The sequence below is a fragment of the Lepus europaeus genome, chromosome X (genome assembly GCF_033115175.1).
Source record: "Lepus europaeus isolate LE1 chromosome X, mLepTim1.pri, whole genome shotgun sequence".
In the NCBI taxonomy this organism is placed as follows: domain Eukaryota; kingdom Metazoa; phylum Chordata; class Mammalia; order Lagomorpha; family Leporidae; genus Lepus; species Lepus europaeus.
Window position 1 is genome coordinate 64,212,324 of NC_084850.1, and position 10,304 is coordinate 64,222,627.

Genomic DNA, 10,304 nt, shown 5'->3' on the forward strand with positions numbered 1-10,304 from the left:
GGATCCAAAGACCTGACACAGGAAACTTTGGGGGAACAAACAACATTGAAATTATAGTATACACTAATATAACAACTTCTGTTTGGGGGCAATAAGCCCTTCTAAGATAAATAAACAAACTCAAAAAATACTTTGAAGTGAAGGGTTACTTCTTTGGTCATAGTCTCCTCTAAAGCAATTAAACAATGTAACCATTTCTTATAAAGCTGGTCAATCAGTTTTTAATACAGAAATTAGAATTTAGGTGCCAATGATGTATGTGAAATTTGTAATTGGTTTTTACAGATATATTTTTAAGGATTGATGAGGTACTTTTTCCCATGGCACTCCAAATTCTCAATGTATTGAGCACACTTCAAAATGTTTGTGAAAAGTGCATAGAGAGTAAAGCTGCCACCTGTGATGGCATCACCACATATAGGTACCAGTTTGAGTCCCAGCTGCTCTACTTCTGATGCAGCTCCCTGTTAACAGCCTGGGAAAGCAGTAGATGATGGCCCAACTGCTTGGGCCCCTGCCATCCACATGGTAGGCCAAGATGAAGATCCTAGTTCCTGGCTTTGGCCTGGCCTAGAGCTGCCCATTTTGCAGCCATCTGGGGAGTTGGAAACAGCTTTTGGATGATCTCTCTCTTTCTTATTTCTCCCTCTGTCTTTCTAACTCTGAATTTCAAAATAAATGAATAAATCTTTGCAAAAATAAAAAAATAAAGTATTTGAAAAATTGAATTCAAAGATAAGTGTATTTTATGGCAAAAAGTTGAAAACCATGCATAGTTTTCTCATAATATACATTTTTGGGATCTTTTGAAGATACTTTACATATGGATTTCAATTCTTTCACCAAAATAAGCTTATCTTTCAACTCCATTTTTCCATGGACTTTTTGAAGTACCCTTGTATATGCAGCCCAACCTCTCAACACCTTCAGTGTGATTAGGAGACATTGTGTTTACCATCTTTTCTTTCCAAGTTCCTGTCCACCAATTTCCATGATTTCCTGCCTACCCCATAAGCAGTAAACTCTGTTATTTTCTAATATCGCTTTCCAATTTGTCTTTCTGTAAATAAAACTATGAATACATTATGCAAATGTTTATTTGCATTTATTATGCAAATATTTGTATGAAATATATGCTATTCTACATCTTGCTTTTTTAATTTAATATATCCCATTTTCCATTGTAGTATATAGAGAATTCTCTACTCTTTTGTTTCTGTCTTTGCATGCTAATCCACTGTATGGATGTATTGTAATTTATTAAAAAGGTTTATAAAACCATTAACGTAAACACATGAGTCTCCAGCTTTTTGCTATTGCAAGTACTGTTCAGTGAGCAAATTATACATATATATCATTCTGTACAAATGCATTTGTGATTATTTTTAGACCACTAATTTGTTTTTATATTTTTATTTATTTTCATTTTTTTTTTAAAGAGAGAGAGAAAGAGACAGAGAGAGATTCTCCAACCACTGGTTCACTGCCCATATGCTCTCATCAACCAGGGCTGAGCCAGATTGAATCCAAGAGCTGAGAACTTAAACCAGGTCTCCCATGTGGGGAGCAGGACCCAAGCAGGTGAGGCTCATCTGCTGTCTCCTAGGACGTGCATTAACAGGAAGCTCAATCAGAAGTGGAGTAGTCAGAATTCGAACCACACTCTGGTATGAAATGAAGTCATCCCAAGTAGTGACTTCACTGCTTTGCCAAATGCTCACCCCTGTGATTAATTTCTACAGGTGAATTTTCTAAGTAAAAAAAAAAATCTTCAATTTTGATAAACATTGCTAAATTAGGCCCCATAGGAGTTGTGCCCATGAGCATTGTATGAGAGTATACATAACGTCAAACTTCATGATTTTTGACACTCTAGTAAGTGAATTGTCTCCCAGTGTACATCTAACTTGCATTTCTCTAACTGTTCTAGTGCTTGGTGCAATTTTCAGATCCCAAAGATAGTTAGAATTACTTTTTCTGTGAACTTCACATACCTTTGACCCTTTTTTGTCTCCTGGCTTTGGCCTGGTGAAGAACTGGCTGTTGTGGCCACTTGAGGAGTGAATCACAGATGGAAAAAAATCTCTCAATCTATCTCTCTCTCCCTCCCTCCCTCCCTCTTTCTATGTTGCTCTACCTTTCAAAAAAATACATAAATACTTATTTAAAAAAAGACACCAGTTGGGATGCCTGCTTCCCATATCTATCTATCTATCTATCTATCTATCTATCTATCTATCCTGTCTCTCTGTCTTTCAAATAAATAAAAATAAATCATTTTTAATTAAGAAAGAAATTATGCTTATTGCTTAAGGGTTTGTTTTTCTTTGTTTGATAATTCTGATGCACATATGGGTTTGATGTTTTGCATTATAGATAACAAAACTGCAGAATGTCATAAGTATTCCTTTATGAGAGACAGAAAGACAAAGAGCAAGAGTGGCTGTCTGTTGGCCACTCTCCAAATGTCCACAATGACTTGAGGAGTGAAACCAAAAGCTGGAAACCATCCAAATCTCACACATGTGTGGGAGGAATCCAATTACTAGATCCATCACCACTAACTCCCAAGGTTTGCATTAGCAAGAAACTGGAATTAGCAGCCAGTCAGGAATTGGACCCAAGTGCTCCAATGTGGGATGTGGGCATCATGACCAGAAGCTTAACTGCTAGGCCACCATCCACCCCAAGAATTCTGATGGATATCATGTCATTTTTTCATTTTTTTCTTTATGTACATTTTATCTGAAGTCAGAAATACAGAGAGACAGAGAGCTTTTCCTTCTACTAGTTTACTCCCCAAATGCCCACAACAGCAATGCTGGGCTAAGTCTGGAAGTCAGTCAGGGTCTCCCACTTGGCTTGCCAGGAACCCAAGTATTCATGCCATCAGCTACTGCCATCCAAGGTGCACATTAACAGGAAGTTAGATCAGAAATGGAGGAGCTGGGACTTGAACCAGGCACTCTGATGTGGGATGAGTATCCCAAGCTGTGCCAAATGCCCACCCCAATCAGTAGCATTTCTACACAGAAATAATGGCCTAGCTGAATAAGATATCAAGCTATCATTTATGATAACATCAAAAAATCATATTTTAGGTATAAACTTAACCAAGAAGGTAAAAGATTTGGACTCCAAAAACTATAAAATATTGATGAAAGAAATTGAAGACGTAAATAAATGTAAATATGGCCTGTGTTCATGGATGAGGAAAATTAATGTTGTCATAATGCCCATACTATCCAAAGCATCCAGTACAAGGCAGGACACAGGTTTCAGGCACTGCTTATCAAAATTTCAATGACATTCTTTCCAGAGATAGAAAAATAATCCTAAAATTTATACAGAATCACAAAAAGCCCAAATAGCCAAAGCAATTCTGAGAAAGAAAATTAAAGTTGGGGACATCTTAATTCTAGAAGTAAAAACATATTACAGAAGATGGCGGAATAGGCAGGAAGCACACTTAGTCCGGGGGGAGAGAAAGTTTAATATAAGTGGAGATACTGCAGGGTCAAGGAAGAGTAGGGGATGAAACAGCAGAGGAAACTCTTCTGGAACTAGTGATTCACAGTGGACCTGCGTGGAGAGCGTGGGAGCCCAAGTTCGGGACAGCAGCGGCAGACTCAATGCACCAGCGCTGGAACGCGAGGTGAGCCAAACCTCCACAGCCCGAGAAACCAGCAGGCAAGCGGAAAGAGGAGGCTAGAGGGAACGAGGCTTGAAACTCCGTGGGGAAAAGTTCACCAGGCTAACTAGAAGAGAGAGAAAAAAAAATAAAAAAAGTGACTGATACGGACACAAGTTTCTCTCTCTCCGCTCACCTCTCACAGGCGAGCAAGACAGAGCAGGCGCCATTTTGGACATACGTCATAAGCAGGGCGACCTCAGGTCTGCACCAGCCCTGAGCCCAGCAGAAAAACCTGACTCTGTGGGGAGGGGTGAAATAACAGGAGATTAGCATCTAACTTGGCAACCCAGTGGGAGACTGCAGGAGAATTGGAGCCCACACTGAGGGCAGCAGAGATTCCCTGTGTGGTCCTTGGGAAAGAGCTTCCGATCTCTGGCTCCTGTGGGTATATCATTTGCCTGCTAACTACCTCCAATTACGTTCAGCTGTGCGGAATTACCTCCCTTTTAAATCAAAAAAAGAAAGAGAGATTTACCACACCTAACCTGGGAGTGTCATCCTTGACACACCCTCAACCCTGAGGAACCAAACACAGCTCTCAGTCCACACTCATCTCAAGCCTCTAAGGCTCCACTGAAAGCAGACAGTCCACTTAATATAGAGCCATAGTGTAACAAGAAAAAACACCACAGTGAAGAAACCAAATATCTCCAACATGCCAAACAACAAACGCAAAAACCAAGCTAACAAGAACAAGGAAGAAACTATGACGCCCCCAAATGAAAAAGACACCCCAATTCAAGATTATGAAGATGATGAGATCGAAGAAATGCAAGAAGCAGATCTCAAAAAATTGATAAGAACATTAAGAAGTTCTCAAAAACAAATTCTTGAACTACAGAAATCCTTCATGGACAAGATAGAAAATCTCTCTCGTGAAAGTGAAATATTAAGGAGGAATCAAAATGAAATGAAACATCTAGTGGAACAAGAAACTCTGATAGTGACTAGAAATCATAATGAAATGAAGAGTTCAATAGATCAAATGACAAACACATTAGAGAGCCTTAAAAACAGAATGGGCGAAGCAGAAGAGAGAATATCAGACTTAGAAGACAGAGAACAGGAAAGGAAACAGGCAAACCAAAGAAAAGAAGAAGAAATTAGAAATCTAAAAAATATTGTCGGGAATCTATAGGATACTATTAAAAAACCCAACATTCGGGTTCTAGGAGTTCCTGAAGGCATGGAGAGGGAGAAAGGATTAGAAGGCATTTTCAGTGAGATACTAGCAGAAAATTTCCCAGGTTTGGAGAAGGACAGAGGCATCTTAGTACAGGAAGCTTATAGAACCCCTAATAAACATGACCAAAAGAGATCCTCACCACGACATGTTGTAATCAAACTCACCACAGTGAAACATAAAGAAAAGATCCTAAAAGGTGCAAGAGAGAAACGTCAGATCACTCTTAGAGGATCTCCAATTAGACTCACAGCAGACTTCTCATCAGAAACCCTACAAGCTAGAAGGGAATGGCGAGACATAGCCCAGGTACTAAGAGAGAAAAACTGCCAGCCCAGAATACTATATCCTGCAAAGCTCTCATTTGTGAATGAAGGTGAAATTAGACTTTTCATAGCAAACAGAAACTGAAAGAATTTGTTGCCACTCATCCTGCCCTGCAAAAGATGCTTAAAGATGTCTTACACACAGAAACACAGATACATGGTCACCAATATGAAAGAAGGTAAAGGAAGGAAACCTCACAGCAAAAGATCACAGGAAGCTCAATTTCTCTTTGACATAGAATTAAACTCTGATGCTCTGTTAAAGCAATGTGTTAAAGTAATCTATTATGTTCTCTTGATGTCTGTTAAATTCTAATTGTTCAAAAACAGCTGAATTTTTATTAAGAGCTATGGGTTATTGAAATATGTGCTTTTTTCAAAAATTTGAATAATCACCTTGTAACAATGATCAAATTTGGTCTATGTTGTGTCATGATTTTAAGAAATCTTATTTCAACCAGATATTTTGGATTTTGAGCCTTCTTGGCATTCTTGACAGGCATTCAGAAAATCAAAGTTTCAAACAATCTGGTCTCTAAAATTTCCAGTAAATCCTGGACTTTGGTTTTTCCAGTTTGGGCCCAACTGAAAAAATCAAAGGACCTATGTCTCTCATCTTATAGAGACACCAACTAATCAGGCTATTTGGAGTATATTAGAAGTACTGTCAAGATGTGATGTGGTACCAGACTTTAAGTTTCTATAATGGAAAATGCTATTAATACAAATGTTTGAGAATTAAAAAGTCTAATGATCTTGTGTTACTAGACATGATAGTTATCTTAATGAGAAAGCCCCAGAGGCTTAAAGGGTTAAATACTTGTAAAATCCTACAGGTGCTTTCAAAAATACTGTGAAGTAAGCAAGTGCCTCTTGTTGGTTGACGAGTTTATAATTTTAAACATGGCGACTTAAAGTCTTTTGTCATCCACAGTTATATATGATCTGCTGCTCATAAAACTAAAGCGTTGTTGGTTCTGTGTTTAGCTGTCCTCCTATAGGTTCCTATGGACTTTTTCCAGCCACTTTTATTGTATTCAGTACTTTGGGATGGCTCTGTAAACAGATGAAGCCAATAATGTATTAACAGTACCAACTGAGAGAAAGTATGGTTAACTGAGGTTACTAAAAAGAAAAAGCAATTCAAATCAATTGGCAATCTACAAAAAGAGTTAAAGATTTTAAAAGCTATTATTAAAATTGCTATATTGGTCTATTATGCTATATTATATGTGTGTACATATTGTATGTCCACATGGGGAAATTTTATTAAGAGTTTTATTTTAAATGGCTTATAGATAAGATTGTCCATAAATTTAAGCTGCTAAAATCAATCAAAGATACATTTTAATTTGTGGGACCTGAATCTGTGTATCATATGTTTTAAAAGTGTTGGTAGAAAGGAACTCAAAACATTTTAGATGGTTGTGCTTAAGTTTACTGGCTAAACAAACTACACCATGTTAGATATTTAAGAGGTGTTTTCAAATACATGATTCTTAAAATTTATAGAAGGCATTGGACCTTCTGGTAAAGTTTTCTTAAGTTGTTATCTAATGGTTGAAACGGTTTGCTAAGTATTCATGTGATATTGCTATTGTCAGCAAGCGATCTAGGACTTGCTCCCTCATTTCTCTATTCTAAGCCCAACTTGTTCTTTCATTTCTCTATTCTCTTCAAGGTAGGAAACTAATTCTATTATGAAGGAATCTGTAGGATGCACAATTTAATCTTTAGACCTTATAAAAGAGATGGCTAACATTTTTCTGCAATAGCATAGCCAAAATAAGAACTTAACTAATAATCTCATAGCTAGATTCACTTCGCCATCAGCCAAGTATACAGTAAGTAGAAAAAACCTCCCTTTCAGACCAAAGGGAAAGAAAGTTTTAAAGTGAGAATATAATTTTCCTCATGGGCATTGTCTACCTTAGAAAAACTACTACAGAACATGCCTGTGACTATAGACTTGTAGTTCAGGCCACCGAAGATTAGAGATGGGAAACGGGCACTCCCTTGACTTGCATCCTCTGGTCTGCTTTAACAAAAACCAGGAGGAAAAGAAAGCTCGGCATCAGAAGCAATGGGTGGCAGGCCTATTAATGGCTGATCTGTACAGTGATCTGCCCTCAAGGAGACCCAGCAGGCCAGTCCACTGCAGTGGCTTTCAATGTGGTAAGCCTGGGCTTCAGCAGAAGTCAGCTTGTGAAGAGCCCTGGCAGCTCTGCCAAGAGTTGGATCACTGGAAATGGACCTGCCCTGGAGTCGAAGGATGCCCAGGTCAGAGCCACAGATCTTATTGGCTCTAAGCTGAAAAGCCCTTCACTCAGCCCAACTTCCAAAGTGACCACTGCAGCTGAGGGGATGGCCAAGTAGGGTCAGCAACATTGCAGGCAGAACTGTAAATTTCTTGTTAGAGATGCCACCTGCCTTTACCTGGCCAGCTCTCCTCCCAGGCTAGCCAAGTAATGAAAGTCAACAGAGTGCCTTCCCCTAGGAGGTTCATACCTCCCTTAGGATATACCCCATGTGAAGAGATAGATAGGTCTGGGCCTCTGAATTTACAAGGCCTAAAGCCCACCAGATTATTATCAAGCCCCTTCTATCAGGTTCTATTTGCCTGTCAATCAGAAAACTTAATTGTAGCTTAGACAGCACCTTTCTTAGCTCCTCTAATAATGACTCTGTCCTTTGTTCTAGGCCCTGTCTAGTGCACTTGGGCCTCATTCCTTTGTAATCATAACCTCTACCACCAATGGCTCTACTCCCAACCTGTGTGTACTGATGGTCCTCTTCCCCACTTAATGCTGTATAATTGTTCAAACCTGGTAAATGCCACTCTTAGGATCATTGGTTACTATCCTCACTCTGTCTTTTATGACCTTGTCTAAATATGATCAGAGTTGGCAAACTTGGAAGGCTTCCATAGCCTTGGCAACTCATGACGACAGCCTAGGGTGGTTACTGGCACCATAAACTAGAGTGTCAATTTGTTGGGTCAACAACAGGAGCCACTGTGCACTTGCTCCTCATGTGGGATCTCTGTCCTTAATGTGCTGTACATTGTGATTTAATGCTATAACTAGTACTCAAACAGTATGTTTCACTTTGTGTTTCTATGTGGGTGCAAACTGTTGAAATCTTTATACTAAATTGATCTTCTGTATATAAAGAGAATTGAAAATGAATCTTGATGCAAATGGAAGGGGAGAGGGAGCGGGAGAGGGGAGGGTTGCGGGTGGGAGGGAAGTTATGGGGGGGGGAAGCCATTGTAATCCATAAGCTGTACACTGGAAATTTATATTCATTAAATAAAAGTTAAAAAAAAAACATATTACAAAGCTGTAGTACTCAATACAGTATGGTACTGATATAAGACCAGACATATAGACCAGTGAAACAGAATAGAGAGCCCATAAACAAATCTAAGAATATAAAGTCAACTAGATTTCCTAAAGAGATCCGAAAAGACACAATGGCAAAGCATATTCTTTTCAATAAATAGTGCTAAGAAAATTCGATATCCATACACAAAAGAATGAAATCCTACCCTTATTAATGAAACAAGGCTATAAGCCTCAGCCATTTTAGTTTCTTGCCTGAAAGTAAGTCAAATTCCTGGATGAGTCCTTTACCCTTACATTATTTCAAGAAACCAGTTCATTTCCACACCCTGTATTCTTCCCCACCCATTCCCTGCATTCTTTTCCATGTTTGAAAGCCCAGGGAAAACCTGAAGTTCCGGAAGAAGAAACTCACCATGGTCCACTGTCCCCTACCACTCCCTACCCCAAACCTTAGCCCACTCTAAGCTATATAAGACCCAGCCGTCTGGAGGACTGGGCCCTCTGCCATGTATTCGATCTGTGTGCTCACCGACAGTTGGCCACCTCTGTGACTTTATTTTTCTTCTTGAATAAATTACTTTTGGCTGTGAGTTCATATCCTGTCTCCTCTTTGTTCTGCTCTCCCTTCCTTACACTTATTTTACACCATACACAAAAATCAACTCAAAATGGATAAAACACCTAAAGGTAACACAGAAAACCACAAAATTTCTAGATGAAACATAGGTCATCACAATGATTTCTTGGCTAGCACATGACAAAACTCAGATTACAAAAGCAAAACTGAATAAATGGGACTTCACCAAACCGAAAAGCTTCTGCAATAGAAGAGGAAACAATCACGATGACCAGGTAATCTGCGTTGTATCCTTGGATCTATCATCTCCCCATTTCCTCTTCGCCAAAATTGCTCCACTGTTTTATTCTATGTCTCTTTATATATGACTTTGTTAAGATCCCATAAATAAGTGAGATTATGAAATATTTTTATTTCTGTGTTTGGCTTATTTCACTTAGCATCATGCTTTTTCAGATCCATTAATATTGCTGAAAATGGCAGAATCTCCTTCTTTCTTAAGTCTCAACAAGTCTAGAAATTTAATGTTCAACATGAGAAATGTAGTTAATAAAATTACAGCATTTTAGGGATCTCTGTTTAATAAGTACATTTTTAAACTTTTGTTAATATAAAGAGAACAGACTTTGTGTATTTCATAGGTACAGTTCTAAGATGGGAAGCATAATTCACAACTAATAAATTTCATCTGTTCTTGTCATAAAAAGATTTGCTCCACCATAGAAGCCATTTTATCATATATGTAGAGAGAGAAATAATGTAACAGCATGTTGTAAACTTCAAATATGTACAATACCAATTTTAAAAAAAAATAAAGCAACCTGTAATTTGGGAAAAATATTTGAAAACCATATGAAGAATTCATATGAATCAATGGTTAAAAAACATACTAAGTTCGGCTGGCTCCGCGGCTCACTAGGCTAATCCTCTGCCTGCGCTGCTGGCACCCCAGGTTCTAGTCCCAGTTGGGGCACCAGATTCTGTCCCGGTTGCCCCTCTTCCAGTCCAGCTCTCTTCTGTGGCACAGGAAGGCAGTGGAGGATGGCCCAAGTGCTTGGGCCCTGCACCCGCATGGGAGACCAGGAGGAAACATCTGGCTCCTGGCTTTGCATCGGCACAGTGTGCCAGCCATTGCAGCCATTTGGGGAGTGAACCAACGGAAGGAAGACCTTTCTCT